Here is a 6,657-nt window from a genome sequence, read left to right on the forward strand (position 1 = left end):
TTATTCTAAAAATGAATTTCTTAATCAATTAATTAATCAATTAGAACTGAATTCCTTAATTTCTTGATTAATAATTTTGAATGATAATAAATTATTATTATAAAATTCAATTTTTTTAATATATATATATAATGATTCATAATATAAATAAAAGGGTTACATATATGTTTTTACCACATCTTATTAATCGCTTACCATATTTCTCACATCTCAAAGAGTTTTTCTCTCCTATTATAATTATCTATTCATAATTACTAATTTATTTTTCATATCATAATTATTAATTTTTTCATATCATAATTATTAATTTATCTTTCCTAAATAATATTTATTTTATTTCTTTTACTTAATTATTATTTGTATTATTTTATCTCTTATATATGTATATTATTTTTCTTCATTAATTTTATATAAATTTATATTTAATATTAAATATTTATTTATTAATATATAAAATATTTATAATATACATAATAATATATAGAGAAATGATTAGGTGAGGGAATGACGTGGCATAAGATGAAAAAATCAAATAATTTCTCTATTTTCTCTCTTTCCTCCCATTTTTACATTTTCCAACCAATGAAGGTGATGCCATGTCATTCCCTCACCAAATTCCCTCACCAAATTCTCTCACCCTATCACTCCTCTAATATATATAGTAACTTGTAATATAATTTATTAAACTCACAATCAAATTATATTTTTTTAAAATATACATTTATCTCATATTTATAATATATATTTCCTAATTAATTTCCGTTTTTATTTTCTAACTCATCCTTTATTTATATAAATTTTGTAACTCTAATAATTTAGTTTTTTATTTTCTCTTTACTCATTTATATATATTTCATATTTTCTTACACTTAAATTTTATAATTTTTTAATAAATTATAAATTTTTTTCACTCCTAAAATCTATATAAATTATATTTTATGATTATATATATATATATATATATATTATATTTATATAATTAGTTTATATTTTATTTTCTCTCTTTTATATATACAGTTATAAATTAGACTTCATATTTATTAAAAAAAACATGCGATTCATTATAAAATATTAAATGTAACGTTTCCATATTTATTAAATTAATTTTAAAATAATTTTTTAATTTTTGATTAAAATATTATTTTTTATTTTCTCTCCATATTTATTATATTTTATTATATGAAAAATTATTTTAACTCTTTTTAATTTAATATAATAATCTATTAGATTTTAAAAATATTTTTACATTAATATTTAATTAAAATTTCTAAATAATTTATATCTTATTTAATTAATTAATTTTCTCTGATTTAATATATCTTTTATCTAGAATTTCATTATTTTAATTTATTAATTAATTTAATATAATTATATATTAGATTTTAAAAATATTTGTATACCTTCTCTTCCTATTTAGTATTTATACAATTATTTTATTTTTTTATTAATTATATATTTTATGTATTATTCTAAATATATATACATAACTCTCCATTTTTATTAAAAGAATAATTTTATACATTATCTACATACTTATTATTTATATAACTAATTTTCTTTTATTCATTATATCTTTTATATATTATTCAATTATTTTAACCTTTTTGATTCATTTAATATAATTATATATATTAAATTTTAAAAATATTTTCACTTTAGTCTTTAATTTAAATTTTCAAATAATTTATTAAAAATTTATTTTTATCCCTTCTTACATATTTATTATTTATATAATTAATTTTTTTTATTCATTATATATTTTATCTATTATTAATTAACCATGATAAATTTTTTATACATACATACAATTTTAAATTAAATTCAAAAATCACAAATGGTCTATTGATTAAAGTGTTAAAATTTCATATTAGAGACCAGAGTTCGAGTCTCGATTTATAAATATTAAAATGAAAGTGATGGTGCATGTATGATTTATAAATTTTGGGATGTGAGTCCTTACATAAATGTAATGTGTGTGAATTTGTGATTGATGGGGGAATGTGGATGACATTTGTGGTTGATGGGGATGACATTTGCGAGCCTCTACATAAATGTGTGTGAATTTGTACAAATTTTTCGAAGGGAGATAATCTATATATAAATAATTAAGGGTGACATCTAACGAGTTTCTACACATTTTATATGAATTTCTCATCAAATTCTCATGGTACAATTATTTCCCTTTCTCCTTGGATCTTTCTTAAATTAATTATCCTTTCTCCTTAGGTATAGGAGGAACCAAAAGAGGAGGTGGACGACGACAACGGAAGAGAGACCCAAAAGAAAAGATTTAATCTTGTTATGAAGAAAAATGGGAAACAAAGAAAGACGAGAATTGAAATCAAGAGGAAGCCAAGGATTCTCTGCCTTCGAGGATTTAGAAAATTGTTTTTTAAAAATTGAAAATTAGTTTTCTATTTTTACACATTTTATATGAATTTCTCATCAGATTCTCATGGTATTTACCAAATTCTCGCATACAATCATCTCTCATATTTTTAGGTCTAGTTTTTTTTAAATCGACTATCCTTTCTCCTTAGGTTTAGGTAGCACGAGAAGAGGAGACGGGATGGAGGAGGGAGACGACAACGCAACGGAGGAGGGCGACGACAACGCAACGGAGGAGGGCGACGACGAAACAACGGAGGAGGACAACGACTATTGAAGAGAGACCTAGAAAAAAAGATTCGATCTTGATTTGAAAAAAATGGGAAATGAAGGAAGACGAGGATTCAAAATCTAGAGGAAGCCCAATATTCTCTACCTTTGTGGATTTAGAAAAAAATATTAAAAATTTGTTTAATTTTTTTTACACATTTTATATGAACTTCTCATCAAATTCTAACGATATTTATTAATTTTTTGTTGTACAAACGTCTCTCTTTTCTCCTTAGGTCTAGGTATTTTTTAAATCGACTCTCCTTTCTCCTTTGGTATAGGTAGCACAAGAAGAGGAGGTGGACGACGACAACGACGCAATGGAGGAGGCGGCAAATACACAAGAGAGACCTAGAGGAAAATATTCGAACTTGATTTGAAGAAAAATGGGAAGCGAAAAAAGACGAGGATTTGAAATCAAGAGAAAGCTGAAGATTCTTTACCTTCGTGGATTTAGAAAAAAAAATTAAAAATTAATTATTTTTATTTTTTAATAACACAGCATAATAAGATATTTTATAATAAAATTATAAGTAAAATTAAATTTTAATGAATAATATTAATATTAATATTTTAATTATATGTATATATATATAATACTAAAATATAATAAATAGATTATATATATATATATATTCAAATGATATAAAATATATTTAACTCTATATTTGACATGTTTTAAATAATTGATAAATATATTTTATTTTAATTTATAATATTATTATAAATACATATTTTTTATACAGATATTATAAAATTAAATTATTATTATTATTTTAATAAAAATAGTAATTAATGTTATTGTTTAACCAAAAAAAACTATATATATAATAACACTTAAATATAAGTATATGTAGTTTTGAAATATGAATTTTATCTTTTGACATACAAAAGATGGTTTAGTATTATTTTTAATAGATATTTCACATATATTTTAATTAATATTTTGATTTTTAATTGATAATAAACTGTTTCCGAAATTTTTGAGAGAATAAAGTAGAAGTTGAAATAATTATGTTCAAAAGAGGAAAAAAAAAAACAATCATATTTTGTTAAACTATTATTTTTTCCAATTTAAGATAAAGTGATAATTTACATTAAAAAAATGAAAAAATTAAATTAAATTAATATAACGATAAAACTAAAATTTTGAATAAAATGACTATATTTTTAATAATTTATTTCAATTATATCAAAAAAAAAATTCTATAAAAAAATTATAATAAATATGAGATTTGGTAACTTCACACAATATTAAAAAAATGGAATAAACCATAGAACAATATTAAAAAAATTCAAACTTATATATTTAATATATATATAGTCTAACACACAATATAATAGTAAAATTTATGTAATAAAATTCAAATGATTATTAATTTTTTATAATTCACGTGTAAAGATGTAAATTAAAAAAATGGAACTTAAATGTGTTAATTTTTTAAATAACAAAATTTAATTAAGATAAAATTTATGTTTATTGTATTTGATTAAATATTTTTAAACTATTGAATATAGAAACCATTAATATATTATGAGAAATGATAGGGAGAGGGAATTTGAGGGAGAGAATGGGGAGGGAATGATGTGTCACTACATTACTGTTTGGAAAAATGATAAAAGGTGAGAAAAGAGAGAAATTTTGTTATTTTTTTGGCTAATTAAATTGCGCCACATCATTCCCTCCCTCAAATTCCCTCTCAAAATCATTTCTCATATATTATATAGTATGATTCAATTTGTTTTTTATGAAAATTTTAATTTTTTTAATTTTATGACTTAATTATTTTACTTACATATTTGTCCGTTTGCATCGCACGAAAATCCTGCTAATTTCTATAAAAATGTTTAACAAAAAATAATAATCACCTAGAAACCACATTAGAGGGATAAACAAAGTCCTCAAACAAAATCAACCAAAAAAATCATAATTATAAGGTAAGCAAATTTTGTAAAGTTAGTAAAGAGATATTTGATTTAAATAATAACTTCCAAAAACAACTTAGATTTTTTAAAATTATTCGTATACAACAAAATAATTAAATGTTACATCATTGAATAGAAAAATCAATCTCAATATTATTCGTATACGACAAAATAACTAAGAAGTGAATTTTATCCCGATTAATGAAAAAATAATTAAGAAGTAATTTTCATCCTGATAAACGACAAAATCTTTGCATTCCTCGGAACTAATAATATCTTCTAAAGGGATAGGAGTTTCTTTTCACTTGTTATTTAGTGTCTTCTAATGAATAAACAAATAATTGTTTTAATCAAATTATGAACAAGTCTTATTTTGATTTTGATGAAAATAAAAGATATGGTTAAACTTTACACAAGAATAATTTGTGAGAATTAAATAATTATTTTTAAAAGATATAACTTTAATAAATATATGATATTATTATACAAAATTCATAAAATACTTGAATCATCTAGTTAGATGTCTAACACTAAAATGACAGTTATATATATATATAATTAATGATGCTTAATTTTTAAAGTGTCTGGATTGTCGGGTCGAGAACTGTGGTTAATATAGATATATATGTTAGAGTAAATGGATACTTGGGTCGGATTGTGGGTTGACCTGCCCATAAACATAAAACGGTTAAAAATAAAATTAAAACTTTTATATGTATATTTTGAACTTGTAACCTAACAAAGTAAATACAACCTTTTTACCAACTAGGCTAATAACACATTATATTTTAAATTCAACACCAAATTAGATTACCGCAGAACATTTTAACAATACAAGTTCAAAATTTTAACTATACTAATCTATATATATATATAATGATGCTTAATTTTTAAAGTGTCTGGATTGTCGGGTCGAGATTTGTGGTTAATTTGAATATATATGTGCGAGTAAATGAATACTTGGGTTGGATTGTGGGTTGAACCACCCATAAACTTAAAACGGTTAAAAATAAAATGAAAGATGCTATGTATGTTTTGAACTTGAAACCTAACAAAACAAGTACAACCCTTTAACCAACTAGGTTAACATTTGTGATTATGATTGATGGGGGAATGTGCATGACATTTGAGAGAATTTGTGGTCGATGGGGATAACATTTGTTAGCCTCTACATAAATGCGTGTGTAATTAAGGGTGACATCTACCGAGTTTCTACACATTTTATATGAATTTCTCATCAAGTTCTCACAGTACAATTGTCTCCCTTTCTCATTGAGTCTTTCTTAAATTAATTATCCTTTCTCCTTAGGTATAGGAAGCACCAAAAGAGGAGGAGGGCGACGACAACGGAAGAGAGACCCAAAAGAAAATATTCGATCTTGTTTTGAAGAAAAATGGGAAGCGAAGAAAGACGAGAATTCGAATTCAAGAGGAAGTCAAGGATTCTTTGCCTCCGTGAATTTAGAAAAGTGTTTTTAAAAATTAAAAATTAGTTTTCTATTTTTACACATTTTATATGAATTTCTCATCAAATTCTCATGGTATTTACCAAATTCTCGTGTACAATCATCTCTCATTTTTTAGGTCTAGTTTTTTTTAAATCAATTATCCTTTCTCCTTAGGTATAGGTAGCACAAGAAGAGGAGATGTGACGGAGGAGGGAGACGACAACGCAATGGAGGAGGGCGACGACTAAGCAAGAGAGACCTAGAAAAAGAGATTCGATCTTGATTCGAAAAAAATGGGAAGCGAAGGAAGACGAGGATTCGAAATCTAGAGGAAGCCCAGTATTCTCTGCCTTTGTGAATTTAGAAAAAAATTAAAAATTAATTTAAATTTTTTAACACATTTTTACATGAATTTCTCATCAAATTCTAACGGTATTTATCAAATTTTTGCGGTACAAATGTCTCTCTTTTCTCCTTAGTTCTAGGTCTTTTTTAAATTGACTCTCCTTTTTCCTTTGTTATAGGTAGAAAAAGAAGAGGAGGTGAATGACGAAAACGACGGGACGGAGGAGGCGGCAACGACACAAGAGAGACTTAGAGGAAATATTCTAACTTGATTTGAAGA

Source organism: Impatiens glandulifera, chromosome 1 (genome assembly GCF_907164915.1).
Source record: "Impatiens glandulifera chromosome 1, dImpGla2.1, whole genome shotgun sequence".
Taxonomy (NCBI): domain Eukaryota; kingdom Viridiplantae; phylum Streptophyta; class Magnoliopsida; order Ericales; family Balsaminaceae; genus Impatiens; species Impatiens glandulifera.